A 14,665-nucleotide genomic window follows, 5' to 3' on the forward strand; every position below is an offset into this window, starting at 1 on the left:
TTGGAATGTTATCAAGAATATTTCCACAATGCTTGTTTGTGTCTAACAGGGTATGTTGTCGGAGCAATTTAAACACTATTACAGCAGATTTTTTTCAAACCATCACAGGAATGTTATTGTTGGACCCTGGGTAATGTTGTCTGTTAGCTCTCTCAGCCACACAGTTGCACTGTAGTATAACATTCATGCGTCTCTAAGCCATTCCTCTACCTATTCCGTATGCTACAGCTACATCTCTCGACACAATCCCACACATTCACTCCGGCGCACATTTAATGAGCGTATGCTGTAGAAATCCTTTTTTTTGGTTCGCGTTGCTTATAGAAGCAAATACATGTGCATTTTTTTTCCATTACTTTTGCATTCATATTCAGATCAGAATTCGTTTGTTCGCCTATTGATGCTCTCGCGTTCTTCCTTTCCATGTCATTTATCCATCTTTCTTTTCTTCCCCTTCCCTGACATTTCTGTTTGAAGCCGGCTCTGTTTTCTCTCCGCTGTGTGATCAAGCTGCTGTCTGGTCACTGACCTTGAAACGTTAAGAGGCAACCGCACTGAGAGACGAGTGGCACGTGACAAATGCATGGATTTAGGATGGTAATTGTGTCTGGGAGTATACCCCCTCACACACACACACACACACACACACACACACACACACACACACACATACATGCACGTGGGCGTTTTAAAGTTGTTGCCTGGGTAAATAGTTGATTCGGTTTGTAACCCTGTCTTGTGACTGTGTTCTGATTCATTACAGCAGCGTCGGCGAAATCAGCTTCTCTGATGATGAGATGCATCTGCTTAACATAGTGCAAGTGTGCATGTGTGGGAGGGAGCCATGAGCTTTTTTCTCCATCTCACTTGTTCATTTTCTCTCTAAAAACACACTGTGTTTGATCGTCATCCGTTGCCGTTCTAAGAGTTTACACCAGGAATGTGTTTTTGTGTCAATCCCTTATCGGTACAATCGCTCAGCGCTTACATCTCTCTCGACCCTCTCTATCCATATGATATCGCTCATTCCTACTCAGCCTCTTAATCCTCTTAGGCAGGACGGTGCAAAAGTCGGTTTCTAAGAATACACAGCACACGCGTCAGACGTGACCCGCGGCCCTGTATCCATGAGAGAGTCCTACACACTCCTACAAGTTTCCAATGGCAACCAGTGTTGCAGTCTCCTTAGCATGAAGAAGGGTTTGTTATTCATCGCCGCAGCACGTCCTTGAACATCCCCGTGGCTGAAGCCACATGGTACATAACTCAACCTACATGCTACATGCGACTGAAAGAGCATAGTAAGTGTCTTGGAGGTTGCCAGATATCGAGAATTGTTTTTGTTGAAAAAAGTATAGACACAATTACCTTTAATACTGTAAAAAAAAAAAAATCAGGCATAGAAAATGCAGACTGTGGAATAAAAAAGGACCCTATTTTTGATTATTCAACCTATTATTTTATTATTATTATATATTAAAATCGAGGTCCTGAAATCATGCACATAGGGTATATTAACACACTATTCAAACACACAATTTGCAAATTCTTTTTATTTATTATAATAAAATATATCATATTTTATAAATAAAATGATTTATTTATACATATATGTATTTATTATTTATTTATTAATTAGTTGAATACATTTTGTTCATTATGTTTTTATTCAATTGATGTGATTTAATGTAAAGAAAACACACCTATTGTTTACATAAATAATTGCAATTGCATTTAAATGATATTTTTGTGTTATGTGAAGATGCTAGCAAGGAGTGAAAGGCAAAAAGGGACCATCCTTCTTGATACTGTACTTAATATCAATACCAATACCGTTGTGCAACTGTTTTATTATTAATTTTAGTACTAATCCCTGAATGTAACCCAGAGCACCTCAGCAGTAAATGTATCTGGACGAAATGGAATGAATCGATGGAGACGATTACAATCAGCCAGACACTGAGGTCTCTTCAGAGAGACGGGACAGATGACTGATGAAGGAGGAGACAGCTGTGCTAAGAGAAGCTCAGAATAGCAGCAGAACCAAGAGTGAAGATTTCCCAGGTCTTCATTGTCCCACTGTGTGTGTTTAGAGAAAAAGGAGTCAACGTTCCAGTTAATGTTTCCATGAAGATGAGGAATTTTGTACAATTTCTGTTACATTAGAACTTTTTTTAAGAAACAAGCTTAAAACACTGCTTAAAAAGGCTGCATTCATGGCATGCTCTTGAAATGTTATCGTTGTAGCATACCCCAAAATGTCATTAGCTAGCATACACAATGACAGCAAGGCCATGTTCTAATTTCTTTACTTAGACTGAAATGCTATCCTTCCGATATCAGTGAAACCTCGATACTCGTGACCTTGACACTCGCAACCTCGATAATTCGTGACTTTTCATTTGGAACCAGACTGAGAGTAACTCACGAAAAATCTGATAGTTCATGAGAAGTGGCTCGAAAGTTCATTTCAACAAGTTTGTGGAGTTTGTACTAATAAATGACATTAAAATGTTTGGAAAACTATTTTATTACTGTATTATTCATTTAAAGTAGTAAATAAAATATTTATGACAAGTAATTCACAATTCTGTTGCATTTAAACTACAGTACATGTACAATTCCCCTTGAAAAAGGAACCATCAAAAGGAGAGTCAAAACCTCGCGAGGGGTCATAGAACGTAACTCCCACGAGTATCGAGGTTGCGCTGTATATGTATCCTTTTCGAAGTGACTTAATCAGGCAAAATTACAGTATCAATAAAAAATCAATGAAAAAAGCATGAGAGAACTCACTTATTCCCCTGATCTTTGACATTCTGTTCTTCTGTTCTAGTACAACCTAAAGGGTTCTTTTATAAATGAGTGCAGGTTCAGTGCTTGTTTAAGTGCTTGGTGAAGACGTAGGTCTTCATTCTTCACCCAGACACAACTATTGACTCAGCGATTATGAATGGAGGGGAGTCAACACTTTTGATATATGTTTTCCTTGTGTCCTAAGGGACAATGGGTCAATTTGAGCAATGTTTGGGTCTTAACCCTTTCTGACCGCACACTGATGCACCAGTTCCCTGTCACGATGGAAATCAACCTACTAGATATTTTCAGTCAGAATAAAAGAATGAATGAATTTCTATCATGTCTATTACAAGATTAGCCAGGACACTGTTGGGTTTTTGTGTGTAGAGTAGAGGGATTGTGTATTTTTGTTTTGATACAGGGACAAAGTGGACAGCGTGACTAAGAATTATTTGATAGTATAATCACAATATAATTGTAATCCAATATTTATACCTACTATAATACCGACTATATAAATATATATATATATACACATATAAAAAATATACACATAAAAAAAAAATAAAAAAGCAAACTCTTAAAGCACAGCGTGTCTACTTTCATATAAACATTTTAAATACAACACCAGAGCAGGAAATCAAAAATAAATTTAATGCCAGACACTCCCAAATAATTTTTTTGCTAATAACATCATGGGGATAAGTGTGGACACGTTCATTTTTGTCAGTGTTTTTAATCAGACGCATGAAGGGAACACAGCGTGTGAACGCATCATGGTGAGCTGCTCAGAGCTTTTCAATCACTGAATGTCAAGTAGCATTATGTGAAACATCGAGAGCGAACATTCAGACCGTCCACTCAATCATTCCCGAGGCTTCATGAGTTTTACCGAATGCCCTTAAGATCATATAACAAATTCAGCCACTTTGATTCCAGTCACAAGGAGGCCACTAATTACTGATAGCTTTAGCAAAAAAAAGTTAGCTTACTGGGTTTACATTACAAAACATTAAAGGAGCAGTTTGTAATGTAGAAAACTTGTCTGTTTTTCAGATGACTTACAATTGCAATAAAACCACTGACAAGGCCTCTCTGTCCTCCACCTGACCCCACTTCTTCGGTTTAATCGACTTCCTCAAGTTACTCTTCAAGGAAAAAAGAATGGGCAATTTTCCAGATTGAGGCAGAGATTATGTCAGGGCCCGAAAATGAAAGAAGTCTGAAATAAAGAGGTACTGTGTTGGAAAAATGTTGTGTTTTTTGGAAAACTGTTTTCATAAAACATCAACATTCTTAAATGGTACTGTTATCATCTATAGTAATTACCGGCAATTTCATTTATATGACATCATCTTGAATTATTTTGAAAGACTTTTGCACAAGTTTTTATAATTTCATTATTTAATTCAATAATTTGAAAATGTTGTTGAATTAAATTTTATATTAATGTACAATTCATATAATGGACATCAACCCAAAGCAAAGTTTTGCATTATTATATCAATTTTAGCATCATAAATGTATCCCGTATATTTTTTAGAACTAATAAGGGGCCCAGTGGCGACAGTGGCAAGGAAAAAAATAAACACTGAAATGGTATGATGAAGAAACCTTAAAAGGAACCAGGCTCAATAGGGTACCTATTCTCATCTGGTGGCTCCGAATGTCCATTCATTACAGTTCCATCATTGTTGAGGTTATAAACTTCACCGATTTGCCATGTGAATGCCAGACTGTTCATGGAAAGTGTAGTCCTAAGCCAATGTAGCAGACTGTTTATATGAATTACAGTCCAAATCCATCTTCATGGTTCTTGAGTTGAACCTTCCACAGTAACCTTATGGATCTTTTGTCTGTTAAAGTGGAGCAATAGTCAGCTGCAGTAAGTGGTTTCAGGTATGATGTCAGGATGAATCAGGCAGGTTTAGAAAGAAGAAAGAGACTTTCATATAAATCTGTACAAAAGATCTATATAGAGTGTACAGGTAGAGTCATCGGAGGAATGAATAATGTTATTTTTTGGAATGCACTAATAGTAGTGTACATATAATGCATATAAAAAAAAGAAAAAGCAGTGGCTCAGAGGTTGGTCTCTGGATTGAAAGGTCACAAGTTCAAATCCCACCACCACCAAACTGCCACTTGCTGGGCCCTTGAGCCCTTGGAAATCATACAGCATTGTGAAGGTTATACACACATTTTAAGAATCTTTAGAACATTTATAGGCATTGGAAATCCATTCAGGAAAAAAATATATAGAAGGGAGGCTGGAAAAAAGCGAATATGTGCGATATCTGATATTTTTAACAAACTATTTTATTTGGTTCAAAATATTTTTTGAAAATCAAGTGACTGTTCAATGTCTTGGATGTCAGTACTGATCACAGGGTCGAGTTTTGCCTCGGTGTAGTCGTTGATTAGCATTCTAAACAATTACTCAGCATTATTGATTTAATTATTAATTTATTGAATTAATTAGCATTTTTTTCTTTGTTTAATTCTAGGTATGGGTAAGGTTTTAATTATAAGTATAAACTGATGGGCTATTTTCTTCAAGTGCCTTCATTATTAAAAATTATCATATGATTGTAATTATTTAAAAAAAAAGGATGAAAAAAAATTACTGTTACTGGGGTGAAAGGGGTTACAGGGCTGAATGAATGAATAAATAAATGAATAAATAAATGAATGAATGAATAATTGAATGAATCAACTAATTTTAAAATATAGGTAGATCATAACCTTCAATGAATGAGTTGTGGAAAATGGATGTTTCAGGATGTGGTGTTAAATTCACACACACACACACACACACACACACACACACACACACACACACACATGCACAAAATATAATTTTCAAGCACTTCATTGATTATTTTTCAAAGTGAAGTGTAGGGTGAAAGTGCTATTTTCCAGGTTTAATTGTTTAAATTCATCTGGAGCCTGCACTTTATCTGTTTAAAACATCTTTTTACTTTTACTTTTACCTACAGCATTTGTAAATGTAACACAAATTCCACCCTAATCAGCGAGTCACTCATTTCAAGAAATGTGTAGATCCATTCAAAGGTTTTTGAAAAGCACTCTGGGCTATCAGGCAGTCTGTTAGTGCAAAGTAGTGCATTTTTTTATTATAAAAGAAACCAATGCCATTTCACAAATTGTCAAGAAAATGGCTTTTTCAACAGAGTGTAGTAGAAAAAGTGAATACAGCATACCACAAAAGAGGTTTGTGTGACTATAACAAGTGAAAGTGTAATTAGTCCTATTACTGTATTCTTGCCTTTCAGTGGCAGGGAGAAGTTTTTAACAAAACCACTCAAGGTTTAGAATTAGCTGAAGCTCAGAAGCAGTGAATGTCAAAATTGAAAGAAAGAATTGAAAGAGCCTCATATGTTCATCCATCTGTAATCAGGGATTAGAATCAGTATGATCAGTAGCCAGATGAAACCAATCCCTAAGTCATATAAAAAAATACACTAAAGTATAGTATAGTATATTAAAGTAAAGTATAGTGCAGTATAGTGTAGTGTATTATAGTGTAGTATAGTGTAGTGTAGTTTAGTGTGGTATAGTATAGTGTAGTATGGTGTAGTATGGTATAGTATAGTGTAGTATAGTGTATTATAGTATAGTGTAGTGTAGTGTATTATAGTATAGTGTAGTATAGTATAGTATAGTGTAGTGTATTATAGTATAGTATAGTGTAGTGTAGTACAGTATAGTGTAGTGTGATGTATTATAGTATAGTATAGTATAGTATAGTATAGTATAGTATAGTATAGTATAGTGTATTGTAGTACAGTATAGTGTAGTGTAGTTTAGTGTGGTATAGTATAGTATGGTGTAGTATGGTGTAGTATGGTGTAGTATGGTATAGTATAGTGTATTATAGTATAGTGTAGTATAGTATAGTATAGTATAGTGTAGTGTAGTATAGTGTAGTGTAGTAGTGTAGTATAGTATGGTATAGTGTAGTGTAGTATAGTATGGTATAGTGTAGTGTGGTACAGTGTAGTGTGGTACAGTATAGTGTAGTGTGATGTATTATAGTATGGTATAGTATAGTATAGTGTGTTGTAGTACAGTATAGTGTAGTGTGGTATAGTGTGGTGTAATATAGTGTAGTGTAGTGTAGTATAGTATAGTATAGTATAGTAGAGTATAGTGTAGTTTAGTTTAGTATAGTGTAGTGTGGTGTAGTGTAGTATATTATAGTATAGTATAGTATAGTATAGTATAGTATAGTAGTATAGTATAGTGTAGTATAGTGTAGTGTAGTGTAGTGTAGTGTAGTGTAGTGTAGTGTAGTGCAGTATTTCATTGGCCCAGTACTTGTACCCTTCACATTGACTAAATCTAAATAAGAATCTAATGAGTACTTTAGTAGTAGTAGTTAACAGAGTAACATAATGGGGATGCAAATACTTATGCTCACATAAGTTGTAGTGTAGTGTGGTGTGTAGTGTAGTGTAGTGTAGTACAGTGTAGTACAGTGTGGTGTGGTGTGGTACAGTGTAGTGTAGTACAGTGTAGTACAGTGTAGTGTAGTGTAGTGTAGTACAGTGTAGTGTAGTGTAGTGTAGTACAGTGTAGTGTAGTACAGTGTAGTGTAGTGTAGTACAGTGTAGTGTAGTACAGTGTAGTGTAGTGTAGTGTAGTGTAATGTAGTGTAGTGTAGTACAGTGTGGTGTGGTGTAGTGTAGTGTAATGTAGTGTAGTGTAGTACAGTGTGGTGTGGTGTAGTGTAGTACAGTGGTGTAGTGTAGTACAGTGTAGTGTCGTGTAGTACAGTGTAGTGTAGTGTAATTTAGTACAGTGTAGTGTAGTACAGTACAGTGTAGTGTAGTGTAGTACAGTGTAGTGTAGTGTAGTGTAGTACAGTGTAGTGTAGTGTCGTGTAGTACAGTGTAGTGTCGTGTAGTACAGTGTAGTGTAGTGTAGTGTAGTGTAGTGTAGTACAGTGTAGTGTAGTGTAATGTAGTACAGTGTAGTGTAATGTAGTACAGTGTGGTGTAGTGTAGTACAGTGTGGTGTAGTGTGGTGTAGTGTGGTACAGTGTAGTGTAGTGGTACAGTGTAGTGTAGTACAGTGTAGTGTAGTGTAGTGTAGTACAGTGAAGTGTAGTACAGTGTAGTGTAGTGTAGTACAGTGTAGTGTAGTACAGTGTAGTGTAGTACAGTGTAGTGTAGTGTAGTACAGTGTAGTGTAGTGTAGTGTAGTACAGTGTAGTGTAGTACAGTGTAATGTAGTGTAGTGTAGTGTAGTGTAGTACAGTGTAGTGTAGTACAGTGTAGTGTAGTGTAGTGTAAAATAGCAGAAAAGGCTTTTTCTGTTATAGTTACTTCTTTTTTTCACTTCTTATCTGTAAGACATTCTGATACATACTTTTTTCTTCAAAATACTATTTGTAATCAAAATAACAATATATTAATATTAAATATCGAATACTCCAGTTATACTCTAAACCAGTTCAAACCTGGACAGTGTCCCCTGCCTGCATTTGGAGTTTATATCATGTGATTGTTTAATTGAATGAAATATTGTTGGCCTGCGTTCACAGCTGAAGCACATACGATCGTTAAACACACGCCTCAAAATGGGGTCCATCTGCACAGACGCAGGACAGTAATTGGGCTGAGCAGGGCTTCGAAACACCGCCACGGCCGGTTTAAATGTCCACTTAGGGACAATTCACGGCAGCACAGGGACATTTTATGCTCATGGAGCCTCTGCAGGTTCCACTTTATTGAATCAGATGTGTTTCAGAGTCAGGCTCCGAGCTGTGACGTGCAACTGAGATTAAGCAGACACACACACACACACACACACACACACACACACACACACACACACAGTAAGGTCTTCATCAGAAGGTAGGTAAAGACAGCATAGGCTTTAGAGTGCTGCTTTAATGCACCTTTTCACCCAGGATTGATCCCCATTTCTGAGCTACTGCATCTCTAATGGTGAAGCAAGTGTCTAAAAATATCAGGAATAACTTCATTGCAACATCGGAGCAGCTTGTTCCCCCCGCAGCCATAGCTGTCATAAACAAACAGCTTTCCAATACACATCCTCAGAGAGCAGTCACAGGGAGGCGATTTCTAATGAATAGAGCATCTAAAATGTAAAATAACCTAATTAAAAAAAGAGATGCAACAAGATCACAATCCAAAGTATGCATAGGAAAAGAAATCAGGAAATCAGGAGACCATCTCTGTCTCCATTCTAATATAAGAAAAATGCTAAGAAGAACAGCATTTTTGCTCATTTTAATATCTTAGAAAGAAACACATTTTGTGTCACATTTACACTACAACACAATGTAATTCTTTCTTCACATGTCCCAGATTTTTAGAAAGCTTGGGTCAACGCAAAGGGTTAGCCAGGATATAGTATCCCTGGAGTAAAGAGGGTTAAGGGCCTTGCTCAAGGGCCCAGCAGTGGCATGGGGCTGCCCTGGGGCTTAAACTTCCAACCTTTCCATCAGCAACCATTGAGCTTCCACTTTTCTGTTTTTTTACATTCACTCCCAGAAACTGCACTGCCATGATCAAACAAGTAACACATCATGTGGTATCACACACAAACACACACACACACACACACACACACACACACACACACACACACGCACACACTTCCTTTTGCTATCCTGCGGCAAGTGTTTTAACTCCTACATTTCTGCTCTGACCCCTGACCCAGAAAAAAATACACACTATGCATGTGCTGTTTTGGATGTTGCACCAAAACCCTCAAGCAACTCGAGCCACTTGAATTAAAATCGAAGAGCAACTCAAAAGCCACTATAAAAACACAATTTAAGTTTGTCACATGTGATAAAAACCAAAAACTGATTATCAGTCTAAGAATAGTGAAACATGGTGGTGGGAGCATCATTTGGAGACACTTTTATTTCTCAAATGGGAAGCCAGACAGGACTAAGGGGAAAACTAATGGAGAAACTCAGTGCAACACAGGATTACTTGAGTAACGGCGCCCCCTGTTGTACACAACATGTAATGATATGCATAACTATTACAGTTTCTCTAGCATTTCTCGAATCCTCCTTAATATTTGCAAACTAGTCAGCGTATTCTCAAATATGTATTTCTCTACATATATTGTATATATTGTTTATATTTTATTAGGTTGTTCACAGTTATCTTTTATACCTTTACATGAACTTCAGCCTTAATTTTAATAGAATTTACCATTTAATTTTACTGTCAAGTGGACAATTATACCTTTATATAAACAACAGCTTTAGGGTTAATATACATTTAATGTATATATATATATATATATATATATATATATATATATATATATATATATATATATATATATATATATATATATATATATATATATATATATATATATATATATATATATCTTTAATGATTTACCCATGTATATATTTTTTTTTTACAAAAAATTATTTGTGATTCAACATTAATTAGCTGCCCCTCCTCCAGTACCGGCACGAACCCTCTAGGGGTCGCCAAATCCTGGTTGAAGACCCACGTACTGTAGCATAGTATTCTATGCACTATATGTAGTATAATATACTATAGTATAATGCAGTATAGAATTATATTATTGTATAGTATACTATAGTATAATATTGTATAGTATAATATAGTACAGTGCAGTATTGTATAGTATAGCATAATATACACCAATCAGGCAGCCAACATTATGACATGAAGTGAATAACACTGATCATCTCTTCATTATGGTAACACAGTTGATTGAGTGTGTGTGTGTGTGTGTGTGTGTGTTTTACAGTTCAGGTCTGTGTGTTGAGGAGCCTGATAATTTAAGGGAAAAAACTGTTGCACAGTCTGGATGTGAGGCCCGAATGCTCCAGACGTCTTTCCTGATGGTAGGAGAGTAAAGAGTGTGTGTGAGGGGTGTGTGGGGTCAACCACAATGCTGTTGGCTCCGTGGATGCTGTAAAGCGTTTGGTGTTAGAAGCAGGAAAAATGGGCAAGCCTAAGGATTTGATCGAGTTTGACATATTTGTAACGACTAGACGACTGGGTCAGGGCATCTCCAAAACTGCAGCTTTGTGGGATGTTCCCAGTCTGCAGGAAGGTACAGTGGTGAACCGGAGAAAGGGTCATGGGCGGGCGAGGTTTATTAACCCTCAATTACTCAGTTGTATAAATGAGATAATTTTAAGTCGCTCTGGATAAATGCGTCTGCCTAATGTCATACATGTAAATGTAAACGTAGCAGTGTGTTGCTTAGTCAGCAGATGGCGCTGTAAAACTGCACTAATGTGGAAGACTGTGTAGTTCTGTTTTTAACTCATACACTTTGAACAAAAGCTACCAGCTCATAAACATTAAACGTAACATGAATATGTCATGAATAATCATTGGTGCAAAACATATGATGTTAGATTTGTAATTCAGGTTTATTTTATTAGTTTGTTGACTTTTTTTCCTTTCACTCTTTTTGAATTTACACTTCACTATCCTTCTTTTTAATGTTTCCTGTAAACATCATTAGGGTTGGAAGAATAGATTAATCTTCATAAATTATGATATGTATGTATTATTTATTCATCATTTTCTGAAAAGTGCATTTGACATGTGGGTCTGAATTCTCTATACGATGTCTGTAACTTATTCATTCTCCTTGCATAAGCAGATCCCAAGTGCTTGTGGTTAAATATTAAACAAACACAGACTACACTGAGGTTCATGTTTTCTGTTTTTTGACTTTCCACAAAGAACAGCGACAAAAAAAAAACTGAAATGAACCCAAGTACTGCTCAAGATAAAGATGAGGTTTAAAAGGACTCGTCAGAGCAGCGACCCTTTCAGTGTATTAACTGAGTTGTTGAGTTTCTAACAAAGGAATAACCTCAATATCACACGTTTAGACTGATGATCAAGTGTGACTTTCTTTTATAAGACAGCAAAGCAGCAAATTAAGTATGAGGTGTGATTTCTGGTGTTAAGACAAATGACAAAACACTTGTCATGTTTAAAAAAATCTGTTACCAAAAAGACAGTGGAGACTTTAAAAATCTAGTGGAGCATCTTCCCAGAAGAGTGGAGGTTGGTATTACAGCAAAGGGGACTAAATGCGGAAAGAGATGTTCACATCTCCAATCTTACATCTGCAATCTTATGGCCAGGTGTCCACAAACGTTTAGAAGAACTTTCAGAACATTCACTTGTGTGTGCGACTATTTGCATCTGGCAAATTAGAATCATGTATGAGGTTCCCTGGTGGTCTAGTGGTTAGGATGTGGTGCTCTCACCGCTGCGGCCCGGGTTCGATCCCCGGTCAGGGAACCAACCACAGCCACTCTTAGTGCCGGTCCCAAGCCAGGATAAATGGGGAGGGTTGCATTAAGGAAGGGCATCCAGCGTAAAACATGTGCCAAAAAACATGTGGATGGTCCTCTGTGGCGCCCCCTAATGGCAGAAGCCGAAAGAAAGTTTAAATCAGAATTAAGTATATAGTGCTCTGATGTGATGGAAGTGAAGAAGGGTGCAAGTGGAAAATTTGATTTAAAAAGAGCATTTATTTGACATTTGATGGAGACACGGTTATTGTACTTAATTTTTTGCCTACTTTCTAGTTTTTAAGTATACTTATAAGAAGCAACTTTTACTTTCCTCTTGACTACATTTATGATTCAATGTATGTACTTTAAAATCCATTACATTTTAATTGACGATCAGCGTTACCAATTACATTTTGCACCTTTGTTGATTTTGTCATTAAGGCTCAACACTTTCCTACCTGCATCTGCTGCCTGTGAGCGACTTTTTAACTCTGCTGGCTTCATTTTCAGTCTAAAAAAGAATAAATTCCCCAAAATTCAAGAAGCAGCTCTTGTTGAATAAAAACATTATCCCTGTCTGAGACTGAGAGCCTCACCGAATCACAGTCAGCGCTTAATATTTTTACCTTATCAAATAAAAATGACTTTCTAATGGTTCTTCTTACTTTGTGACATGATACTGTCATTTTATTGTATTATTAATATTAATTTTAATTGTTTTTAAACTATATATTTTTTGCGACTTGTTTGATCTTGGTTTCATTCTGGCGTGTTGAAGAGGTTGTTGTGTTGATTTCGGTTAATGCAGTGTTGAGGTGAACAATTTTATTTGTATTTGACAGGGGGGGTAATGGAGAAGGATAATCCGCTGTGGCGACCCCTAATGGGAGAAGCCGAAAGAAGAAGAAGAAGAAATAGAAGAAGAAGAAAAAGAAGAAAAAAGTAATGCAGTAAGTTTTGCAATAAAATATCACATTTCTTTACTCAAGTATGATTTTCAGGTCCTCTTTACACTTCTGCTGTAGTCTTATGGCATAAACATGACTGGAATATAAAAAAATAAAAAGGAAAATATTTACAATTACAGTGAAGAATTACAGTGAGAACTTATGGTAGAGATGATGTTACAGTAAACTAATCGACCAATCCGAATCAAACACTGTGTTGTCTGAACTCAGCATGTCACCCTTTATGGCTTTGCTAAGCGTCTGTGAGTTTACACCAGATTATCTGCACATTCGGTATCTCACAAAAGTGAGTACACCCCTCAGATTTAAGCAACCATTTTAATATATCTTCTCAAGAAATAGAAAAGAAACTTGGATGTATGTTGAGTAATTTTCTGAGGGAAGTAAATTCTGTACTGTATACAAGCTGCACATTGACTACACTAAAATATATCAGTTTCATTTCTATAGTATTGTCCCTCGATAAGATAAAAAAATAGTTGCTGAAATGTGAGGAGCGTACTCACGTCTACATTACGTGATTCCAAGCAGCCACGCTTTAGCCTGACCTCTGCACCTCTGTCTCGGGGAAAACTTTGATCTCACTTTCATCGTCTCCTTCTGTAACCGTCTGGAAGATTATCATCTGCCCTCCGACCCTGCACGTGCCGCATGTTGCCGTGTGGAATCCGACCACGCTGTTAAGTCTGCTACATGAGAAACGTGTCTCACTGTTATATACAGTATGAGCTCTTTATCACCTGTTTATCGTCGAGTGAACTCCAGCCTCCATATCAGCACAGTGTGAGAGGCTTTTGGTGTAAGGGGACGACTGGATTTATCAGAAGGTGAACGATAAGAGCACAGTGAAAGCTTTGCATTAGTGGCATGACGCACACGTGTTATACAAACAAATAAATACGTATACTATATGGACAAAGGTCTGTGTCAAGGGACACATTGTTGGATGGTGAAATTGGTTCCACTTAGCCGAAGAACAGACGGAATTTCATGGTGATGAAGTATGAAAGGGTTGCCATGTTGTTTTTTCACCTAAAATAAGTCTCCAACCATCCCTGCTCCAAAACAACTCTAAATCATTAAGCTTCCACCTCAATGTTTGACTGTGGGGGTGAAGAAATCTGTTAATGCTGTTAATTCTTAAAGAGGCAGGAATGATTTGGCAGCAAAACAATATTAGGCAGGTGGCCATAATGCTATGCCTAATCGGTGTAAACAAAAGAAACCTGCACCGGTGTCTCAATAACTAAAAACTAGTTGTTTTTAGACTTTTCACAAACACTGTAAATTGCAATTTGCTCTTAGATGCTAACTGCATTCTATTACCTCTGTCCCTGTACTCTGCACAATGGCAAAAAAATCTAATCTAATCCAATCTAACTGGAATACACTTATGCTAATTGATTGTCTTTACACTGGTCCTCAGTACCGATCATCTTTTTGTTTGATTGTATTCAGTTTCTTCACAGGGTTACTTTAGGTCAAGGTTACAACATTCTTGCACTGAACATGTCTGCACATGTCAGATTTATTTAAAAATAAATAATGCAGCACCCTTATGGTGCAAGGTGAGAAA

This window comes from Silurus meridionalis, chromosome 29 (assembly GCF_014805685.1).
Source record: "Silurus meridionalis isolate SWU-2019-XX chromosome 29, ASM1480568v1, whole genome shotgun sequence".
Taxonomy (NCBI): Eukaryota; Metazoa; Chordata; class Actinopteri; order Siluriformes; family Siluridae; genus Silurus; species Silurus meridionalis.